General features: G+C 33.2%; 3 long non-coding RNA genes across 3 annotated transcripts; all 3 read left to right on the top strand.

Moving 5' to 3' along the window:
• Positions 1-620: 620 nt before the first annotated feature.
• On the top strand, positions 621-9,305 carry LOC126881370 (uncharacterized). The gene is made up of 3 exons (XR_007696824.1): positions 621-1,560; positions 1,619-1,813; positions 9,070-9,305. It is a non-coding gene; the product is annotated as an uncharacterized LOC126881370 (long non-coding RNA).
• LOC126881369 (uncharacterized) lies at positions 4,431-8,877 on the top strand. The gene is made up of 3 exons (XR_007696823.1): positions 4,431-4,663; positions 4,816-8,406; positions 8,583-8,877. It is a non-coding gene; the product is annotated as an uncharacterized LOC126881369 (long non-coding RNA).
• A 1,932-nt stretch (positions 9,306-11,237) lies between the features above and the next one.
• LOC126881368 (uncharacterized) lies at positions 11,238-13,065 on the top strand. Its single transcript, XR_007696822.1, has 2 exons — positions 11,238-11,678; positions 12,165-13,065. It is a non-coding gene; the product is annotated as an uncharacterized LOC126881368 (long non-coding RNA).
• Positions 13,066-24,071: the final 11,006 nt, after the last annotated feature.

Genomic DNA, 24,071 nt, shown 5'->3' with positions numbered 1-24,071 from the left:
TGAATAAAAATTGAATTTTTATTTTATTTTTATATTGGTCTTTACTCCTTTGAGTAACTAGGTCCATTTTCTGTTGGAATTTACCAGCTGAACAGACAGGGACGTGAATTGTAAGTTTTTTAATTCTCTCTTGTCTTCTTCGCTTCAGCATCCATCTGGCTTGCAAATTTTAGAAGCCATGGAGGTGTTACCAGGGAAATGGACCAAAAAGTTTTCATTTAAAAATCTTTTAGTAATATTTTTAATATTTTTCAATATTATTAATGTTGCTATTAGGATGAAAACTTTACCTTACCTTTCAGTTGCCAGATGACGATAGTCACCTACTGCATAGACCTCAGTTGCAATGCGGGGATAAACTTTTATGGTTTGGTCACTTTGAGTAGAGAGCAGCAGGCCTACGCCTCTCCGATGATGGCTCCAATAAGAGTCGAAAATCGTCGATTCAGAGTGCTGGTCTGCGCTCCTTATTCTAAGTTAAACAATAAGATTGTTTTGCCTTCGCATTGCAACTGAATAAAAAATGGAATTTTTATTTTATGTTTATATTAAATTTTATTTTGATAAATAATCGGTTTTTCTCTCTCTCTCTCTCTCTCTCTCTCTCTCTCTCTCTCTCTTTCTCTAATGCCTTCCCTCCTTATGGAGTATTGGGCGCTCTTGCGTTTCTTAGCCAAAAGTAAAAGATGCCTGATTGGCTGGATCAGCGCATCCTCTTCTGTTTTATTCTTTCGAAATTTCCTCTACAAGTATTTTCCATTCATCTCTGTTTCTCGCTCTCTGTTTGACTTCTCTCCATCTCAGGTCAATTATTTTATGATCTCGTGTTACAGTTCTTCTCCAGCTATTATCAGGTCCTCCGCTTCTTCTTATTGTAACGGTTCACGTTACGAAATTAGATCTTTAATTATTTTTATAATTATTTTCTCTTGATCTCTTAATTAATTTCTCTAGTTTTCGCGTAATTAACCATTTCTAATTATTATCATTTCTATTTAAAATTTCGTGCAACGATGCCACACCTAAGTATATACAAGAATCTACAGGTCGAGCAAGTCTCGTAAATTTCACGATTGCGAGCCACGCTTCACGCAACCGTGTTTGCGTACTTGTGTTTCGAGTTGCGTGGTCGTGCGGAGTTATATTTACCAAATTTAAATCCGTTCCCAATGCTGCCAAAATTAAATCAATATGTCAATATGGCTACTGGCGTGGCTACTGGCGTGGCTACTGGCTGTAAAAGATAAATCTTATTCTATCTGTTCTTAATGAGTTTTAGATAATTTTAGTTGTATTTCTTTGTAATTTTGTGTTGTACAAAGATTAATTTAACATTTTCTCTGGAAGTATTAATTTAGAAAGATAATATGCTTCATTGGTGTTGTGTTTTGAAGTGTGAAATGCAAAGTAATTGTGATAAAGTCAAGATAAAGTTCACTTTTAAACTGAACTAAATAAGGTATCTGAGAGACAACAATGGTTAAATGCAATACAATGTACAGGTTTTACTAGCGAAATGAAAATTTTCCTGTCCTGTCTGCTGTAATCATTTTATATCTGGTAAGTTACAATTACAACAGTAACGATTTTTGAAGATGTTAACATTTTAATCTTATAGGAAAACCAGCCGACTTAATCGATAATAACAATCTCCAGATTGGGTTCCTTCAATAAATATGGGCTATAAACACAATGAAATAAGTTCCCCAAAATCTAAAATGGAGTGATATCAAAGGAGAATTAAAGGAAAAAATATTCATATTGAAATTATTTATAAGGCACTGGACTGTCTTAAATTCTACAATAATACTAGGTGGGTAAATGATTTTAGACATTTTTCATTAAGAGTAGATTAAGATTAAGTAGATTTTCATTCAGTAGATTTAAGACTTGTTTACACAGGTAGAGTAATGATGCAAGTACTTGATAGAGTAGAGTAACTCTACCTGTAAAAATGCTCAGCACAGTAGAATAGCTGGTAGAGTGTATAGTTGGAGTTAAAGTAGAGTGACTAGCAACCTACGGCAAAGTAACTACTCTATGACCACCACTACTGCCAAAATGTCTACTCGGCTGCACACTCTACCCATGGAACACGCTCAATTATGGCAGAATAGAGTAGGTAGGAGAGTACATGGGGGCGCTGTCATTCTGGCTGGAATTGTGTTTTGTGTAAATAGTGAAAATGAAGTTCACCGAAGATGAAACTTTAAAACTTGTAGAGCTATAATACGGCGAATACCAGTGTTTATGGAATTTAGGTAGTGTATACTACAGAAATAAAAGTTTGCAGTAAGCTGCGGAGGATGAAATCGTCGAAAGAATGGCAAAGGGGGCTTTGGAGTAAACGAGCTTAAGCAAAAAATTAAGAATTTAAGGTGCACTTATAATCAAGAGTGTTTAAAAATACAAAAATTGGTTTCACTATACTAGCATCAGTACTATACTTGTACTCTCCTCATGTGAATGGTATCAAGCCATTTTTGGTAGAGTACTACCGCTACTCTACTCTCCTCAAAACTCTACCCATGTAAACAAGTCTTTAGAAACAGTGGAAAATGAGGTAGCTAGTAGAGTAAAATATACTGGTTTAGCAAATTACAATGTTTTAAGGTAATACAGTAGCGATAAACAGGTAGCCAAAACGTGTTCCAAGATTGTCACTGTAATTTTGAATATTTTTTCGAGGCATTTGGCACACATATTCGTAAAATAATAAAGAATGGCGGTACAGAGCCCAATTTGAAAAATATATTAATATGTGGAAATTACTCTGTAATTATACAATATTTAAAAAACGAGCCTGTACCGCCATTAAGAAGAACAAAAAAATACACTTTCTTCAAATAAACTTTTTTATCCGATGCCTAGATTTTGTGTAATTTTGGAACTACTAATGAAATAAAAAATTTTAGTAGTTCCAAAATAACACAAAATCGGATAAAAAAGTTGTATTTGAAGAAAGTGTATTTTTTTGTTCTTCTTAATGGCGGTACAAGCTTGTTTTTTTTATATTGTATTTAATTACAGAGTAATTTCCACATAATAATATATTTTTCAAATTGGGCTCTGTACCGCCATTCTTTATTATATTACGAATATGTGTGCCAAATATCTTGAAAAATATTCAAAATTACAGCCGCAATCTTGGAACACATTTTCGCTACCTGTTGATCGATACTGTTTCCTCTTAAGATAGTTTTAATAGTTATTTATGATATAAGTATTAAAAGTACAATTTTAAGACGCGCATGTGAAAGTTAACTTGAAAAAATAATTTTATTAATGTTTTGACTTCCACATCAGATGTCATTGTCAAAATACAAAATATTTATTATTATTAGGTTTGTTCTAGCAAACAGTCAAAAACCATCAGCAAACAGTTGGTCCCCTAATAGCACACGACGTCCTTTGGACGTCCAAAATAGGTCCATTTTTGGTCCTTACGTCCATGGACTATAAACGGACGTCCTTTGGACGTCCCATGTTGGACGTCCTTCGGAAGGAATAAATATGGACGTCCTTTGGACGTCCGACGTTGGAATAAATATGGACGTCCTTTGGACGTCCGACGTTGAACGTCCTTTGGACGTCCATACTGGACGAAATACGGACGTTTTATGAACGCTTATATATTATATTGGACACATTATACCAATTACGGGATCAAATAGCAAAATAATTCAATAAAATATTAACTTAGGCGTTAACTTTACGTTAATGAAATACAGTCAAACCTGTCAGTAACGGCCACTAAAATGAAAGAACTATTGGCCGATATAGAAAGGTGGCCGTTATTGCCAGTTTTTGTAGTCTAGATATACAGTAAAACTTGTGTTACTGGCCACCTGTACTAACGGCCAGTTTAAAAATTCCCCAAACCAATTATATCTAGACTACAAAAACTGGCAATACCGGTCACCTTTCTATATCGGCCAATAGCTTTTTCATTTTTAGTGGCCGTTACTGACAAGTTTTACTGTAATTGGTTTGGGGAATTTTTAAACTGGCCGTTAGTACAGGTGGCCGGTGTTTGCAGGGGGCCGGTAACACAGGTTTTACTGTAGTTTAAATCGAAAAGATTAAATCTTAATTCAAAATTGTATATACAATTATTACAATTATAAACTATAGTTTAATATCCAAAACATGTTTTTGATTTTATGTAATGTAATGAAAATCTTATTTGTAAATTATTGGTTACAATGTTTAACAATAGGAAATATTCAATAATAAATAAAATAAAAGTTTAATCCTAACAACACAAAACATTCCAGGAATGTAGGTACTACCGTTCTATTCCGTGAACATCTATCTGATTAAATTATGGGTGGAAAGTTACCACAAGATATAAATGTCTTCCTGGAGGGGTAAAATTTTCCATTACGAGATTTTAAGAGAGGCCATTTACTGTTCAATTTGCTTTCATTTTCAAATTTGCCGCGCGAATATCTATGTAGCGTCGCGTGGTCATTGGTCATCACATTTCATATATTTCATTTTCGTTATAACCGATAACCTAAAAATTTAGTAAAAATTTTGATTGGAAAAAAATGCATCGATAAGGGGGTGTGGGAAATGGAAGAAATTAGTGGCTTTTTTGCTGTACTGTCTACTAGTTTTTGCTCTGGGCTCTGGCTGGATCTCTTGTTTAAACAATTTTGTAAGTATTATAAAATCCGTTTTCAATTTTCTTTATTCTTTATGAAACGAATCATTTATGCATGCATATTATTACCTGTAAATAGTATTTATTTCTTTTGATTTTTAATTGTAAAGAATAGAAAAATTACCGTTCATTTTAATTTTTTTTAGAATCAGCTGAAAGTGGTCTACAAAAAAAACCAAGAAGGAAATGTATAGCCTTGTGGCTATGAAAGGCAAAAGAGAGATATAAAAAGTGTATTGGCTAGTTGGAAGAAAGTCCACATTGTCCATGCATAATAAGTTATTACTTTATCAACAAATATCAAGAAGATAGCAGGAAGTCACGAGCAACACGAGCAATTGAACAACTTCATAAGTTCAAAAATATCGAGGAAATCCAGCTCCTGGATACTACTGGGCAAACTAGACGATTGAAGAGGACAAAGCCTTTTGAACTAGTTTGAGTGATAGGTGATAGTGAAAAACGGAGCATAGTGCTTGTGTGCTGTGCCTGTGTATGTTAGAATAGTGCACGATCTTGTTAGATTAGATAAGAGACGCTATGGGGTAAGCTCTTCATTTTAAGAAACAGTAGTAATTTAGGTTAAATTAAAATTGCTCATTGGTCAGTTATGACCAGATTGTTTTTTTATGTTTGGCAAAAAGGACTTAAGTCAGAATTGCACATTGATAATGTTTTGATGATTTCTGGACCAGAAAAAAACTGTTGTAGATGTAAACTGTATGTACAGTAGAATCTACTACAGTACTGTAGAAATCATCAAAACATTATCGATGTGCAATTCTGACTTAAGCCCTTTTTCCCAAACATCAGAGAATTGTAATGTACAATAATTCTCCTATCTGCTTTTTCATGAATTTTGTAGGAGACGAAAAACCATTTTTAGGATCATCTGCTTTCACATGTAAATTTTGACATGTTTTGTAGTAAATAGATAGTTGAATTTACTACAAAACATGTCAAAAAATATATGAAAACAGGAGGTGACTATAAAAAAAGTTTTTAGTCTCTCTTACAAGACTCATGAAAAAACAAATCAGAGGTATGTCACATCTGTGACTATATCCAGGGAATGTCTAAAAAATATACTTTGATGTCCCAAGAACCAAATATAACCTACAGTCCATCTAATTTACTTACTGTTGCAAGGCATTATCTACGCCAGAGATCTAAGTTGACATAGTTGCCAAAGTATAAAAAGATCCTGAACCCATTTTAAATAAAATATATCACATAATTATTGTAAACGTGGATTATACAACAAAACAAATTAATATTCAATGTAAATAAGTAAAAACTTAAGAAATAGAGAACAAGAATTAAGTTATAATCTTTTAAGATTTGCAGTGCAAGCGTTTTTGCACTGCATTGTTAATAATTAAAAAACGGCTCCGAACTCTTGGCAAAAAGCCGGTAGGTTTCTTTGTATAAGTATGTCTACAATAACAACTAAAAAAGTTGTCAGATACCTCGATGATTATTCCAAGTCGTTATAAAATTAGGTGAAATTTATATTTTTATAGTAGAGGATCTTTTTATAGTAAAGTAAATAATAAAGACAGTAAATATAATAAATAAAACAGATACTTATAGTAAAGAATATAAACAAATATGAAGTGTCATCACCACAACTGTCAAATAAATGTTACCAATTTATTCTAAAATGTCACCTTCGTTCGATTACAGTTACAGTGTGATCCGAACAAATCTGCTTCATAAAAACGCTTTATAATCCATTTATACAAATTAAATGAAACATATTATTGTGTATTTCTTTAGGTTAACATTAATAGAAATCTTCAAATATTATTTCTACACGTATATAATAAAATATGTCTAGAGTCTGTATTTCCAGTGTACTCAGCAAAGTGATTCTAAAAAAGAACACACCTACCGCCTAAATATGTCGTGTTGGTATCATGCGACCTCACAGACTACGACGCGGATGACGCACAACAGTTAGTAAATTAGACGAAGTATGTAGATATATACAGGGTGTAACAAAAATACAGGTCATAAATTTAATCACATATTCTGGGACCAAAAATAGTTTGATTGGACCTAACTTACCTTAGTACAAATGTACACACAAGAAAAGTTGCAGCCCTTTGGCTGCAACTATCTTACGAAAAAACTATAGTAAAATTTGGACACCCCATAAAAATTTTATGGGGGTTTTGTTCCTTTAAACCCCCCCAAACTTTTGTGCACGTTTCAATTTAATTATTATTGTAGTACCATTTAAACACAACATTTTAAAAACTTTTTTGCCTCTTATTGCTTTTTCGAAAAGTCAATTTTTATCGAAATATTTTGAATATTTGTCAAATCCACCACATATTTGTATATGGTTAAGCACGATTATGGAGACTTGGTAATAATATGCAGACTTATTTATGCTTTACATTTTTAGGTATATTTTGAACCATATTAAAAAAGAAGCCAGATCTCGATAAAATGTGCCTTATCGAAAAAATACAAAGAGGCAAAAAAGTTTTAAAAACATTCTGTTTAACTAATGGTACCTCAGTAATAGTTTAATTGGAACGTACACAAACATTTGGGGGGTTTAAAGGAACAAAACCCCCATAAAATTTTTATGTAGACATGTTAAAAAAGAAGTTGCAACTCGATAAAAACTGCCTTATCTGAAAAATACTAAGAAACAAAAATATTGAATTTAACTAATGGTAACTACCACAATAATAAAATTGAATTGGAACGTACACAAAAGTTTGGGAGGATCTAAGGGATCAAAACCCCCATAAAATTTTTATGGGGTGCACAAATTTCACCATAATTTTTGTTTAAGATATTCCTGCCATAATACTGCCACATGTCCATTTTCAATAAAAAATCACTAATAGTTTTCGATATAATCGAAAAAATCGATTTTCATTTTGTAATTTCAAAGGGCTGTAACTTTTTTTATGTGCATATTTGTACTAAGGTAAGTTAGGTTCATTCGAACTATTTTTGGTCCCAGAATATGTGATTTAATTTATGACCTGTATTTTTGTTACACCCTGTATATACAGCCGATTACGCACCACCTTAAAAATTGGGCATTTTTGATGTCTCGAATTTCCTAAACCTGTTGTTGCATCTAAGTGATTTTTTTATTATATTCTAGCCTAGGCCCTAGGCTATAGGTTAAGTACCTCCTTATGCTTGTCATGCACGGGGAGCTATACTGTAATATATATTATATCACATCGCTCTCTATAGTAATGAGTGAGCCTGTACATACGGAACCATTTGTATAAGGTTTAATACCCCATATTTAAGGTGGTGCGTTAATTTCTTGGAGAAGTGTATTGTAATTTAATGTAAATAATGTAATATCCAATAATTGTAATTTAATATAAGATGTAATATAAGTTCCTTAAAAAATATATTTTTTATTTCCCACGACATTAGATGGATGTTCGGCAGCAAGACATTGGACCAAACTGGGACGTCCTATGAAGGCCCAATTGACGTCCATTGAACGTCCCTTCGGATGTTAAGTGGACCTCCATTGGACGTTTGGCAACGTGGCATTTGGACCAAAATTGGACGTCCTGTTAATGTCCAATTCACGTCCCCTAGGACGTCCGGTTAAGGTCCAATTTACTTCCGATTAAGGTCCAATTTACGTCCGATTAAGGTCCCATTTACGTCCGATTAAGGTCCAATTTACGTCCTATTAAGGTCCAATTTACGTCCGATTAAGGTTCAATTTACGTCCGATTAAGGTCTAATTTACGTCCGATTAAGGTCCCATTTACGTCCGATTAAGGTCCAATTTACGTCCTATTAAGGTCCAATTTACGTCCGGTTAAGGTCCAATTTACGTCCGATTAAGGTCCCATTAAGGTCCAATTTACGTCCTATTAAGGTCCAATTTACGTCCGATTAAGGTCCGATTAAGGTCCAATTTATGTCCTATTAAGGTCCAATTTACGTCTGATTAAGGTCCAATTTACGTCCGATTAAGGTCCAATTTACGTCCCCTAGGACGTCCGATCAAGGTCCAAATTACGTCCGATTAAGGTCCAATATACGTCCCCTCGGACCTTAGATGGACGTCCAATGGACGTTCGGTAGCGCGACATTTGGACCAAAATAGGACGTATAAAGGACGTTCCTCGGACGAAAACGGACGTCCAATGGACGTCCCTAAAGTCCGTGAAGGACGTCCAATGGACGTCCTTGTGCTATTAGGGTCAGTAAAAGAACATAATACAGTCACCAGTGCGATCCCCTCTACTCGCGCTGGTCCACTATTCGCTGATGGTTTCAAACTGATGCTAGAACAAACCTATTATTATTATGCATATCATTATCTGTAAATAATATTTCTTCTGATTGTTAATTGTAAAGGATAGAAAAATTACCATTTGTTTCATTTTTTTTAGAATCAGCTGAGAGAAGTGGTCTACAAAAAACCAGGAAGGAAACGGAATATGTGGCTACGAAAGGCAAAAGAAAGGTTTACAAAGCAAATGTGACACATTTTTGTGAAATATTTAGGAATATCAGTAAATTGCATTAAAAAAATGTATGAAAAGATTTTGTTCAATAAAAATGTTTATATTTATCAAGGATGTATTATTTGGTATGGCCACATATCGTCAGTGATGTAATAATACATCCTATCTGTTTTTTCATGAGTTTTGTAAGAGAGACTAAAAACTTGTCTTAGGGTCACCTCCTGTTTTCATATCATATTTTTTGACTTGTTTTGTAGTAAATTAAACTATCTATGAACTACAAAACAAGTCAAAACTTACATATGAACACAGGAGGTGACCTTAAAACATGTTTTTCCATCTCTCATACAAAACTCATGAAAAAACAGATAGGAGGTATTGTCACATCAGCAAGGATGTACAGTGATAAGTGGCCTAATAACCGGCAAAATATGGGCAACATATTTAGTTGTGAGATAAAAAGAAATGAAACTAGTCGAGCTGGGAAATTTAGCGAAATTAACCTTTAAATTTACGTTATATTGATCCCACCTTTACACATATCGGAGGAGTATGTCAACTAAAACTGTGACAGTGGTAGTTTCCAAACTCGTCTGATACGTCTGAAGGTGGTACACAATCAATACAATCTAAATGTATAAGTTAATATCGCTAAATTTCCCAGCTCAACTAGTTTCATGTCTTTTTATCTCACTACTTAATACATCTTTTGTGCTATTTTGCCGGTTATTAGAGCGCTCATCACTGTATTTCTGGTATATCCAGGGAATGTCTACAAAATATATTTTGAATGTCCAGAGAACATTCGTGGATATTCATGGAATGTTCCAATAAGACATTCAGGTAATGTTTAAAATGCTGACACAGGATTTTCCTGGGATGTTTAGGGAACATGTTTTCGGGGATATTCCAGGAATTTTTCAATGTCTGTGTACCTTCTATGGACCTATATGGAATATTTTGGTGTTATTACCGCCGCACTCCACTTGCGATTTGTAATCAGGAAGATTGAACACATTGTTTCAAATACAAGTCAATCCATTTGTGACTAAATAATCATGGATTGACTTCTATTTGAAAGAATGTGTTCAATCTTCACAACTACAAATCGCAAGTGGAGTCCGGCGCTTAGGGCTACTTCCTCTTCGGTATTATGTATTATACTACAGAAATCAGGAACTTTCCTTCTAAATATATGTATGCATCTTGGCCATCAAACATATTCTTCCAAACATTTTTTTAAGGGGTTACATAGGTCTTGTGGGTAAAAAAAGTGACTTTTTAAAAAAAATTATATCTCGAAAACTAAAATTTATTTTTATTTATAATTGGAACATGTAAAAGTATAGTACTTAAGGTAGTCTCAAAAAAAGTTTCAGCCAAAAATATTCATTTTTGTAGAGTTGGCAGCATAACTAGTCTCATCTGAAATCAAAAAGTTTCTTGTAGTTTATACCTCTGGCTAGAATATGAACGAAGGAATTAAAAAAAATGAAATTTGAAGATTTTACATAAGTTTAAACACATTTTTGACCCCAATTTTTCTCATTTTTAAAGTAGTTTTTTTTATAAAACAAAAATGACCTCATCTAATAAAAAATCCTTTGTTCATTCACTAGCCAGAGGTATAAACTACAAGAAACTTTCGATTTCAGATGAGACTGGACTTGTTATGCTGCTCACTGCAAAAAAGGGCTGTTGTCGAAAAATTGCAGTCAACTCTACAAAAATGAATATTTTTGGCTGAAATTTTTTTGAGAGTACTATACTTTTACATGTTTCAATTATAAATAAAAATAATTTTTAGTTTCCAAGATATAATTTTTTTAAAGTCACTTTTTTTACCAGCAAGACAACAACTTAACAAATTGTTGATTTCAAATTGTAACAATTGTTTTGCAAAGTATGCTGCCCTCTTGTATTTTCTGTGTTATCTTCATCATACAATTACTTCATCTAAAAACTTTCTGCGATATATTCGCAACAACAAAAACAAACAAAACAAAAAAAAATAAAACAAAAGTTTAACCACCTTCACACCACAGAATCAAGTTACACAAATTTTCAAACACCTCACCTGACACAGCGTCTCAAGTACGATTGCGCGAATTGGTAAATATAACTCCGCACGACCACGCAACTCGAAACACAAGTACGCAAACACGGTTGCGTGAAACGTGGCTCGCAATCGTGAAATTTACAAGACTTGCTCGACCTGTAGATTCTTGTTAAGTATATTGGTATCACTGATGGAACATACTATATACGCCACCTAGTGAGAGATATCTTTTGGGGGTTCTGAAAATTTGACAAGGCGGTCCTGCTTCCTGCTTTACTCTTTACTTTACTTGACTGTGAAAGTGCGCTGGAAGTAGGTCGACGAACTTTTGGTTCCATAATGGCGGAAGGTTTCATTTTTTAAGTAATTTATTGGGAAATACATTTTAATTGTAAGTGTAAATGGTGTCCCATGGGTTTGCTAAATCCATCCAGCGTGTTCGTGAGGAAAACAATAACCAATAAAGGAGATTCCGGTAAATATTTTTTACATATAAAGGTTAGGTTGGATCTTAGATTTCATTTTTCATTTAAAATATTCTTTCCAGTTCAATTTTCCAAGTAAATTTGTTAATTATTGAATTTAGTTTCTTTTATTCATTCCACCGTGTACAATATTTGTTTGGAGAAAGTTCTAATAGTCTTAATTTTTAGTTAATAAAGTTTGAAGTCTGTCCATACCCAATATCTGATAAATTGTGAAAAAAATATCTAATACTATGCTCATATCACAGTGGCAATATAATTATCCTATAATATTTTATTCTAAATATCATATTCTGTATCCAAATTCTACCTCAAGGTCAAAGTCATGCCTTTTTTACATTTGATAAGCCTTGCTAATGGATGTTTTTATTTGCTGTTCATCCTAAAAACCTCTTCCTCATTACTTCTTCTCTTGTTTTTTCTCACACATGTTCGATTGGAAATTGAAATTAAGACTGGGAAATGTTTGTTTTTAGCCATTTGGGAGAAATATTAAAACCTACCATGTAGATCCTTCAACCACCTGGAAGGCGTCGATTCCAGCCACGGCCACACTCAAGTCATCATGGAAGTATGTCGATTTGAGAGCAAGCTATGGGACATTCCAGTCCCATTTTTGTCATCTTTCTACCTGCACCTACAGGAAACATGGTTTAGCACCTCCTCTGGTGCTAATTTTATGGATTGTAGCATCAGACTTTACTTTGAAGTCTTTCAATGAAGGGACTGGTTTGGGAACATTTAAAGTTTGTGGTTTGAGTAATTATTGTGCTTATATTTCAGACATTTGGTTGACGTATTATGTTATTAATTATTTGGTTTCAGATCTAGTTATCTTTGTTTTTTATTTGACATATTTCCTTCTGTGCACAAGGTAATCAGGCCTAGAAAATTAGGTTTTTATATTTTATTATTGGTTTGATATTTATTTTGTAATATTACTTGCTTGTTTCCCAAATATTTATTTGTTATTCGCTTTATTCCATTTGTTCGGTTAATTTAGGTCATCGTTTCGGTATTTATCTTAGCTTCATTTCTATAACTTTTATTAATTAATTTTGCTTAATTCATCATTGTATTTTCTCTTCGTCAGGCTTGTACCTATTTATTTATATTACTTTTAATATTTGTCGGTTTTAATTTAGTTGTACGTAGCAGGCGTACTATAAGCATTTGGTAGAAATCTCATGTGAGTTGTATCCTATATGTAAGAGGTACTTATAGAAGTTTGTAACCGGTAATATTATTGTTGTTAACTCAAATATAACTTGTGTATAACTTATGTCATTTTAGAGTCACATGATATGCACTTTGTGTAACTCAAAGATTGTCAAAAATCTAGGTAGTTATTTTTAATAAATATTTATTTATTTTGTATATCATTTTTTTTATTCCTTTATGTTCATGTTTACATAGTTAATATATTTAGGTAATATTTGACAGCAGTGTAAGCTACCTGGGAGAGTGATCGAAGACCATTTTCCTGGCGCCCATGATTTGTTAGCTTTATTTATTTTGTTAGTCTTTAGCAATTATTCATCTTCATTCATTTTCAGTACATTATTCTTATTTTCTTATTTCACCTTTTAGTCATCATTACTATCTACTTTGAGCTGCTGTTCTTCGACAGGCATGCAAAACGAGCCGTATCCATCCTTGAGTGTCAGGTTGTTCTCTTGCATCTATTGCTATCCACTCCATTTAGTTTGCCTCTGTCTCTTCATTCTTTATACTTCTACTTCTATCGTTTTTAATCCCCCTTTCTTCAGTGCTACTGCAAAGTAGTATTTTTATTACTTCGGCCTCTCCAGCGAGAAGCTATTTTCTGTTTATTTTCATTTTACTTCCCCTTTCTTCCCCTTCCTTCTACTTCATTTTTATTTATTTGGTATTTACATCTTAGCGTTAGGCAGCGCCCTCTGTCGAACCCAGAATATACGCATTGTTCTATACGGTACAAGAGATAGCAGGAATCTTCTCTTTTTGAGATGACCTGCAGCACTGCCATCAGAGTAGATAGCGCTCTTGTACTGCCTCACTGAAATTGTGAATTTCCCCTGACACGTCGAGTCTATTCTGGTTACGAATTCGTGTTCTCCTCGGATGGCTGATGAGTGACGAGAGTCCGAAATAGCGCTGTATCATCCTATTGAACACCAACTCGTAACCAGGATAGAAACGATGTGTGCTGTTTTTTACCATTTATTTAAATTTTTATTTATTTGGTATTTACATCTTAGCGTTAGGCAGCGCCCTCTGCCGAACCCAGAATGTACGCATATATATATATATATATATATATATATATATATATATATATATATATATATATATATATATATATATATATATATATATATATATATATAACAAACAAATGAAATAGAGAATGCGGAAAAATCCCCTTACGAACAATTCACACATCCACTACTTCGTAAGGGGATTTTTCCGCATTCTCTATTTCATTTGTTTGTTTTCGTACGAGTGGTCGTCCAAACCAGTACCTGTGGATCTTTTGATCACTGAGTGTGTTTCAAAGATCTACATCTTTTGTTTTTCCATAAATATATATATATATATATATATATATATATATATATATATATATATATATATATATATATATATATATATAAAGAAGTTTGGTATTATTGACTGACAATATGTAGACTTTAGTTTTTTATTGAGGTTGCAGTCATTTATTTCTAAGGGGCAGGGTAAGAGAAACTCTGTGTTATAATCAAGCTTTCGCAAAATTTATTTGCTTCGCCAGGATTAGCTAAAATTATTATATTTTATTTTAACCCCACATTTATTACAATCTATCTATACAATCTAAACCTAAATGTTTAGGTAGATAACAGACAATAAGTAATAGGACTGACAATAATTAGGAATGACATGTAGGGAGGCATCCAGTGATGCACCCCTTTTTTAAAACTTAGCCTACAACACTGACTATTTCTGACATAAACTTATACACATTAATTTAGTACCTATTGTTCACTTAACTCTAACGGAACTTTTCGTTTTAACCTACGAACAGTACGCGGTTTATTCACTAAATTTTTTGCTAACACGTTTGGATGCACTTTAAGTTTTTCTGTATGTTTTTTCGCGCAATTTTTGATGTCATCTTTGACGTATGGTAGTCCGGCGTCCCGATGGATGGCTTCATTGGTTATGAACCATGGAACTCCTAGTATTGATCTCAATATTTTGGACTGAAATCTTTGTATGATTTCAATGTTGGAATGTGCGGCGGTTCCCCATAATTCTATCCCATAAGTCCACACTGGTTTTAGGATGGATTTGTAGATTAATATTTTATTTTCAGTTGATAGTTTTGATTTTTTGCCCAACAGCCAATATATGGTTCTTAACTTATGACCCAGTTGTTTTCGCTTAGTAAATATATGCTTCCTCCAGTTTAATCTTCTGTCCAAGTACATACCTAGATATTTGACTTCATCTCCTTGTGGGATTCCTTTATCGTTTAAGTATACAGCCGGACATGTTTCCCTACGCGTGGTAAATGTTAGGTGTAGCGATTTGTTTTCATTAATTTTGACTCTCCATTTTGTCATCCATTGTTGAATTTTATTTAGATTATTTTGTAAGATTTCTGAGGCTATTTTGGGATTTTTGTTCGATGATAGTATTGCCGTATCATCCGCAAATGTGGCTGTAGTGATATGTGTATCTGTCGGTAAGTCAGCAGTGAATATAAGGTATAATATAGGTCCTAGTACACTTCCTTGGGGCACCCCAGCGAGAATTTGTTGTATGTTTGTGTATTCATTCTCATACTTTACCTGGAAGTTTCTGTTGGTGATATATGACTTTAAGAGTATATAGTAATTTGTAGGTAAATTCTGTTTTAGTTTACATAATAGGCCTTTATGCCAGACTTTATCAAATGCCTGACTTACGTCCAGAAATACCGCCGAGCAGTACCTATTATTTTCAAAGTCCTCGTTGATTCTCTCTACAATTCTATGTACCTGTTGTATTGTTGAATGTTGTTTTATAAACCCAAATTGGTGTGGTGGTATTAGTTTTTTGTTTTCTAGTATAGGCATTAGCTTAGTAAGTGTCAGCTTTTCAAAAACTTTGGATACCACGGGAAGAAGACTAATAGGACGGTAGGACTGTACATTTTCTGGTTCTTTTCCTGGCTTTGGTATCATTGTTATTTGTGCTAGTTTCCACTGTGATGGGAAATGACCTAGTCTCATTATAGAGTTAAATAACTGTGTCAGAAATTGGAAGCCTTTCTCTGGGAGTTGCTGAAGAGTTTTTCCTGTAATCAGGTCGTATCCTGGAGCCTTTTTTGGATCGATGTTGTGTTGTATAATATTTTTTACCTCATTTTTTGTGAATCTTTTTTCAGGAAGTTCTAGTTGATAAGGTTTTGTGAGTATCGAAATAATTTCTTCTTCAGTTTGTAGTGAGTAACTTCCCTCATTTGATGTAAAGACTTTTTTAAGGTGTGTCGCAAATGTTTCGGCCTTTTCTAGAGGACTTCTCGCCCATTGTCCTGTTTGTGTTCTTAGTGGTGGGACTGTATAGTTCTGCCTTCGTAGAGTCCTTGTAGCCTTCCATAACGAGTAGTCAGTAGCTTGAGTTGCATCTAGTTTTTGTAGGTATTCCTGAAAGCTTGCATTTTTTTCTGCTATTATCAATTTTTTTAGGTCTTTTTGTGCTTTATTGAGGTTTGTTTTACTTTGAGGTGATCTTGATAATTGCCATTGTTTTCTGAGTCTTCTTTTCTCAATTATTTTTTCATGTATTGTATTGGAACAGTGTTTGTTCATATGTCGATTTGTAGGTAATGGTGTTGAGTTCCATGCTGCTTCCTGTAAAACTGTGTTAAAATGTTCTACTGCTTGTTCGATTTGTTTATCGGTCTTTAGTGGGATGTCTAAATTGATTTGATTATTTACTTGATATCTAAAATAACTCCAGTTTGTTTTGTTGTTGTGTAATATACAGCTCCTTTCTATTTTTGTTATGTTTTTGCTTACAGTTATGATAACAGGTGAATGGTCAGAGGATAAATCGTAACAAGACTTTGGTTTAAAGTATTTTTCATTTATTCCTCTCACTATAACAAAATCGAGGAGATCTGGAATTTTCGCAGGGTCTGTAGGCCAGTATGTTGGCCCCCTTGTGGTTACTATGTTCAGATTATCTATTAGTATTTCTTTTTGTAGTTCACGGCCTTTGGTATTAATAAGTCTAGATCCCCACATTAGATGTTTTGAATTGTAGTCTCCGCCACAAATAAACCTAAGTCCAAGTGTATCAAAAAAGGTTTTAAATTCTGGTTGTTTAATTGAATGTTTTGGTGGACAATATATAGCTGAAAAAGTTATAGGTCCTGTCCAGTCTTCTACAACTACATTTGTGGCCTGAATATGTGCTTTTTGATAGTGAGTTGTCTGGTAATGTTTAATGTTGTTTCTTATAATGATTGCTGTCCCACCATGTGCAGTTCCATCTGGATGTGTTGTGTGATATATTTTATAGTTGTGAAATTTTATGAAACTTTTTTTCGTGAAGTGTGTTTCTGAAATCAGTATTATGTCTAATTGGTGATTAGCTATAAATGCATACAACTCATGTTTGTGTTGTGTCAAGCCATTAGCATTCCATATGGCAAATTTTAGTGTATTAGCCATTAGTTCATTTTTGAGACAAGTGTTGTTAATAAGTTTAGCATGGTGCTCATTTGTTCCATAAGCCCTTTCATCATATTCTTTAACTCCTGCATGTCATTTGCCTGAGTGACCATTGTAATATCTTGTTGGTTGGTATTTACCATTTGAGCATATGTAGGTCTTTGTGTTGTACTTATATTTGTTGTAGCCACTGGTAGCTGTTGGTTTTGTAGTTGATTCGGTGACTCTTTCTTTCTTAAGGTTGGAAATCTTGCTTCTTGCAGTTGTTTATGTACACTGCATCCTCTGTAATTCGCTGGGTGGTTATTACCGCAAAGTACACACTTTACTAGATCAGATCTAATTTTGTTAGGGCAATCAGCTGTTTTGTGATTTAGAGCACATTTTACACACCTGTATTGATGATAGCAGAAATTTTTTGTGTGACCATATCTTTGACATCTGGTACATTGTACTAATTCTCTTTTTAGCCTTGGGGCTTCGACATCAATTTTTGCGTTGAGTAAATATTCCATCTTATAAATTTCTTTATTATTATCTTGCATTTTTAAGTCCACAAAAAATAGTGGTAGGGGTTTTTTTGTAATTCTTTGTAGTATATTCGTTATTTGTAGAACTATATGTCCTTGGCTCTCTATTTCTTTTTTGATTTCTTGTATATTCACTGTAGGATGAAGATGGCGAATCACTACTCTAAAGGGTTTATCTTGCTTCTTACGATATGTATGATATTCGGTTTTTTTCTCATCAAGTGCTTTTATTATACTGTCGTATATTTCAATTGTTTGGGCCTGTACCTTGACTTGTTCTTCATTCAACACTCTGATTAAATGTTTATCTTTGGCTATAGTGTTTAGTAGTTCGTTTAATGGTTGGATGTTTTTAACACCGGCAATAAATATTGGTGGGGGCTTCTCTTCCTGTTTTTTTTCCTCTTCAGTATCTGCTTCTTGTGTCTCTTCATTAATTAATACATTAAATTTATTTGCTGTTGGTGTGTTGAGCCAGTAGTTATCTATTTTGGTTTGTTTAAGTTTGGAATGTTGTTCCGGACTGGTTCTCCCACGTTTTTTATTTGGAACTATTTGCCATTCTTCATCATTTGCTTTGGATGTGGATGGGGGTTGATATTGTGGTAATGTACTTTGGACTGAATACTGGTATTGAGGTTGATATAACTGCATTGGCTGGTTTGGCTGGCTTGGAGCGAAATTTTGCTGAATTTGTGATACAGGGTGTGGTCCCATTTGCATTTGTTGTGGAAAATATCCTAGTTGTTGAACTGTTAAGTTTTGGTCGCTGAGGTTCATTTGGCTAGATGTTGGACATTGAGAGTATGGAAATGGATACTGATTATATCCGTTCGACATTTTGATTTAAATATTAATATTAGTATAAGGTGTTACCTTGATTGGTTGATTCCAAAAATAATATTCACAACACATTTTTGACACAATCGCCAGCACTAATATTAATATACTTTATTTTTATTATTTAATTTGTTTTGAAATAATTAATTTGGTTGATTTAAATATATAAAATCTGTTTTGTATCACTACACCAGATTATTATATAGTTATAAATAAATACAACGAAATGAAAGAACATTGCATAAAAATTAGTACAAAAACTTACAACGTGAGGTTTGTTCCTTAATTTGACATTTCTACAAAACATAAAATATCTAAAAAAATCTTTATCTTAATAAAAATGGAACTTGAAAACCATTAAGATAAAGATTTTTTTAGATATTTTATGTTTTGTAGAAATGTCAAATTAAGGAACAAACCTCACGTTGTAAGTTTTTGTACTAATTTTTATGCAATGTTCTTTCATTTCGTTGTATTTATTTATAACTATATAATAATTTTAGCTAATTCTGACGAAGCAAATAAATTTTGCGAAAGCTTGATTATAACACAGAGTTTCTCTTACCCTGCCCCTTAGAAATAAATGACTGCAACCTCAATAAAAAACTAAAGTCTATATATATTGTTATGATCTGCTTCTTATTGATTTTATATTAATTATTATTTATTTGATTAATTATTTAATTGTCGCAAATCATACATAAAAATTGACTAAAAAAATCTCAGGGTGCCTTTTTTATACTATAAAAAATCCAAATTATCTCACGTTATACTTATCTTCTCTCGTGGGTTCAGTATCTCTTAGTTGATCCTAATCGGGATAAAATAGGGAAAAGAAATAAAGCAAAATATTAAAATAAAAATACAGAATTGTCTTTTATTTATCAAAATCAATACTCTGAAATCTATCGAATCTGAAAACCTGTGGACACAGATGTCCGAATGAAATTTTTACCACTTAAATTTATTATAGTTAAAAAAAAAACAATTTATCGGTTTGTTCCCGATGACTTTGGTAAAACAAACTAAACAAAAACAAATTTATGTATTCGCAAGATTACCTATATTTACTATTATTTATATATAAAAGCATATTATTCTATAAATGAATATCTGGAGGACAAACTGCAGTAGCTTCATATTTTACTTGTAAAAATGTTATTTTATATATTTTAAGTTTTGTCAATTTTGTTACACTGTGAATATTGTATTATACACATTAATGTTTTTTTATACTGAATTCTGTAGTGACGTATCCTATACATTTATTTTGAATGTCTTAAAGGATCAATAACATACGGACGGGGCCGTTTCGCCGTCGCCGTTTCGCCGTTGCCGTTTCGCCGTCGCCATTTCGCCGTCGCCGTTGAGCCACTTCGCCGTCGGCCGTTTCGGCGTCGAGCCAGTTCGCCGTCGGCCGTTTCGCCGTCGCCATCCCGGCATTGGTTAAGTTTACAAGAACGTGATAACATACTAGCCTTTTTTATACTAAATGTCAGGGAAATACTTAGCACAAATCAGTCAGTACAAATTAAGGACAATAAACAAGAGTATAATTAGAATACATCATTAAATAGATAAATATGACTATTATCAGATTCCCAGAAATAAACAATATTGAGAAAATTGATTTCAATTTCAATTGTTTTTACTGTATCAAAAATAAAAAACTTCATTTTGCAAAAGTGATAGTATATATCGAAAACCATTCAAAACTTATATACAAGTAATGATCATCCCGAAATTATAAGTACGAATGCTAACAACGAAATGGCGACGGCGAAATGGCTCGACGGCGAAACGGCGACGGCGAAACGGCGACGGCGAAATGTCCTAGACCCAATAAAATATGACTATGACTATGACTATAGCTATAATCTTCTACCATTTCTCTTGCATGTTCTAGTCTGGCTCTATAGTCCTTGTAGAAAGTTCTATTCTACTACGTAGAATAGTCTGATTAAGTTGATGTATTTCATCGGTAATCTATATAGTTTTAGAATCTTTCACATTTGTTATCTGTTTATACTATGGAAGGCCTTTTCAAAGTCAATAAACATTATGTTTATATTTTTTTGCCATTCACTAGCTTGTTCCAAGATAATTCTTAGAGTACAAATGTGGTCGGTAGTGAAACGTTTTGCGCGAAAGCCTGCTTGATTGCTTTTTAGTTTCTTGTTTAGTTTTGGCTTCAGTCTATTCAGTATGACCTTTGACATTATTTTGGCTTCACATTGTTTCTTTGAGCAGTATTCGTTTTTAAAATTGGTAGGTTGCTAACCTTGTCAATCACCCTCCACATTTTATCCGGGCTTGGAACCGGCAGTGGTAACCACAGAGCTACTCGATGCACTCCGCAATTACCCCAGGCAGTGTTCCAGGCATCACACTATCTAGCTACGGAAAGCTCGAAACCGAAGTGGAAGATCAGGTGAATAAAGCAAACAGAGCCGCAGGCTGCCTGAATGACACAATATGGAGAAATAAAGATATCGGAAAAGCAGTGAAAGACAGAATTTACAAAACAGTCATCAGACCAATAATGACATACGCGCCAGAAACACAACCTGATACAGAAAGGACAAATAGAATCCCTAATAGCACACGACGTCCTCTGGATGTCCAAAATAGGTCCATTTTTGGTCCTAACGTCCATGGACTATAAATGGACGTCCTTCGGTGGACTAAATATGTACGTCCTTCGGTGGACTAAATATGTACGTCCTTCGGACGTCCGATGTTGGACGTCCTTCGAGTGGAATAAATATGAACGTCCTTTGGACGTCCGTACTGGACGAAATAAGGACGTTTGCTGATTGTCCATATTGGACATATTATACGAATTACGGGATAAAATAGCAAAATAATTCAATAAAATATTAACTTAATTATGTTAATAAAATAGTTTACATCGAAAAGATAATTATATTTAATTCAAAATTGCACAGTTTAGTATTCAAAACATGTTTTTGTTTTTTTTTTTTTTTTTTGTAAAGTGTGAAAATCTTATTTGTAAATTATTTGTTACAATGTTTTATTATCCTAGTTACCAAGATGACATAAGTTTGCTAATTAATTCTACTAAGCAAAAATATAATTTTTATCAATGTATCCGTACTACAAATGAATCTTTAGAGCATCTTTTTTGAAGTTGAATATACGTGCCCAAAATAGGTCCAGTCTTAGTCCTAATGTCTATGGACTATAAATGGATGTCCTTTGGACGTCCGACGTTGGACGTACTTCGGGTGGAATAAATATGAATACGGTGGACTAAATATGTACGTCCCTCGGACGTCCGATGGTGGACGTCCTTCGGGTGGAATAAATACGAACGTCCGTATTGGACGAAATACGGACTTTTTGTGGACGTCTGAAAATCACCCCCACTACTTGGTTCCTCTGTTCACAAAACTATAACGATAGGCGATAGATTTTCGATTCACCCACCGAATCGATATCAGTTCGAAGTTGGAGAGTTGATCTCTCAGTCGTTGTCGTCGTTAGGGCTCCCGCGTAGGGTTTTATTCATTAACCACTGATTTTCATGTTGTTCTGAAGCTATTTCCTTGTGGCATTTTTATGTTAATTATTTATATGGGAAATAAGCCACAATTAAAATGAAAAAAATAATTTTATTAACGTTTCGACGCCCAAATCGGGTGCCGTTGTCAAAATACAAAATATTACTAAAATAAAATAAAGTGTTGTTGCTAAGCAAAAAAATTCTTCTAATAATTTATTTAATCTCACTCATTTATATTGGCAATTCAGACATATATTATTCGAAACATATTCAGACATATATTCGAAACGTTAATAAAATTATTTTTTTCATTTTAATTGTGGCTTATTTCCCATATAAATAATTAACATAAAAATGCCACAAGGAAATAGCTTCAGAACAACATTAAGAAACCGGTATGGGCCTATCGTGTGTCAAAATTTTAGGAAATTGGAAACCTTCTACGAGAAACTGGCACATTGTCAAAATTCAATAAAATTTTTAAGAAGATGTAGAAATAACAACATAATACCAAAGGGCTTGAGGTTACGGCCAGCATACTCAAGCAGAAGACTCCAAAATATTCTACATAGAGCCAGTTTGTCGATGATCCGGGAAAGGTTGCAATTTCACAGGTCAAATTTATTTTTTATCGAACAAGACATCGTAAGTATTGAAGATTTACTTTTCGGAATGATATCAAATTCTGATTTTGATCGAATTATTTTTAGTTTACACATAATTTATGAAAATTCATATCAGAAACAAAGAAATATACATTTAAATAAATTTAATAATCTTTTAGAACAAAATAGTTTACATACTTTTGATAACCTAAATAGAAATAATGACATATTAGCGACAGTTGTCAATCTATCAAATAGACATTTAAATGCAACGGAAAATTTGGTATTGTCAAAAGGTTTAAACTATGCTGTTACTCATCCATCTATTCCAAAATTAGACATAATCAGCTCAGTGGAGAAAATATCCCAGTGTCTACCAACTCATGAAAAAGAACAATATAGGGTACTATGTAAACTTGAATTAGAAAAGTCTAATCAAATTGAACAGAACATCAGCAAAGAGGAAATGAAAGCTTTAAAAACTTTAAGAAATGATGACTCCATAACAATCCTACCAGCGGATAAAGGCAATGCAACTGTAATAATGAATAAAATACAATATGAGGACAAAATTACAGATCTAATTACAAATGGACCTTATAGCAAATTAACGAAGGATCCAACGAAGACACTAGAAAACAAAATATATAGAACTTTATTCAAATTTAAAAATGATCTAACATACTATCAAAGAAAATTAATGACACCTCACTACAGTAAGACACCACATTTTTATGGAGTGCCAAAAATTCATAAAGCGAACATACCACTTAGACCCATTTGTAGTACCATCAATTCTCCTTGTAGTGAACTATCAAAATTCTTATTAAACATTCTAAAACCATTTGCTAATAATGATGACACTTTTATAAAAAATACAAAACATTTTTTAAACAAATTATCAACTATTGAACTTAATCCAAATAATATTTTAGTAAGTTTTGACATAAACAGTTTATTTACAAATGTACCATTAGATAAAACTTTAAATATAATCAAAACGAAATTAGAGAATGATAATACATTGGCAACTAGGACAAGACTAAATGTATCAGCTATAATGGAGTTATTGACATTATGTACCCATAATACCTATTTTCAACTAAACAATGAATTCTATAAACAAAATTTTGGTCTAGCAATGGGCTCTTCTTTATCTCCATTATTGGCTAATATATTTATGGAGGATTTCGAAACT

This window comes from Diabrotica virgifera, chromosome 3 (assembly GCF_917563875.1).
Source record: "Diabrotica virgifera virgifera chromosome 3, PGI_DIABVI_V3a".
NCBI lineage: Eukaryota > Metazoa > Arthropoda > Insecta > Coleoptera > Chrysomelidae > Diabrotica > Diabrotica virgifera.
Note: the sequence above shows the minus strand (reverse complement) of the source record. Positions and strands in the feature narration are given on the sequence as shown.